Source organism: Grammomys surdaster, unplaced genomic scaffold, assembly GCF_004785775.1.
Source record: "Grammomys surdaster isolate TR1022 unplaced genomic scaffold, NIH_TR_1.0 126313, whole genome shotgun sequence".
Lineage (NCBI taxonomy): Eukaryota > Metazoa > Chordata > Mammalia > Rodentia > Muridae > Grammomys > Grammomys surdaster.
In genome coordinates this window covers 3,855,794-3,856,790 of record NW_021621113.1, presented here as the reverse complement: position 1 = coordinate 3,856,790, position 997 = coordinate 3,855,794, and positions in this window count along the sequence as shown.

Genomic DNA, 997 nt, shown 5'->3' with positions numbered 1-997 from the left:
TCAGTTTACACCTCCAGGTTCCTCCCCTGTTTGAGGCCCTACCCTGACTTCCTTCCATGAACTGTGGTGTGGAAGTGTAAGCTGAATAAACCCTATCCTCCCCAAGTTGCTTTTGATCATGGTGTTTTATCACAGCAGTAGAAAATAAAGCAAGCCTTATCTAGCATATGAGAGGCTCAGAGCATGCGGTGATGGGCAGTGACTTTGGGCCTGAGAGATAACTCTGCAGGTAAAGGCCCTTTGGCACCAAGCCTGACAACCTCAGTTCAATCCCCAGGTCCCACATGATGACATGATGGAAGATAACTGATTCCCACAAATTGTCCTGTGAGTTCCATATATCATTGTGACACACATGTGGGTACCTATACACATACACACACAGAGAGAGACACATACACACACAGAGAGACACAGACACACAGTCACACACATTAAGTAAATAAATCAATACATAAATATTTAAAAGATAAGGAAATGCTAAGTGTCTTCTATGGTTTGGACATATGTGTCCCATAAAGGCCCTGAACTGAGAGGTCTGGGTTGTGGGAAGGGGATCTTCCCCATCAGTGGCTCGTCCAGGCTGGATTCTGAATTTTCTGGGCTCCTGAGAAGTATGGGAACTCAGGAGGGGCCTCACTAAAGGAAACAGAGCACTGTGGACCCTAACCCTTCTCCTAACCCCCACCTCCCAGCTGTTTTCTGCCTCAATGTCTTCTGGAAGATGATTTCCTCAAGTATTTTGTCACCAGCAATGGAAACATGCAGAGCTGCACTTTGTTCTGGCTGCAAACTGCTCCCTCAAGCCAGTATCTCAGTTTAATACCCTTGAGCCAGTGAACTCTAGAAACGTGTCTGTGTGTGTGTGTGTGTCTGTCTGTCTGTCTGTCTGTCTCTATGTGTCTGTCTATGTGTGTCTCTATGTATCTGTGTATGTCTCTGTGTGTCTGTGTGTGTGTGACTGTGTGTGTGTGTTTGTGAGTGTATGTCTGTCTGT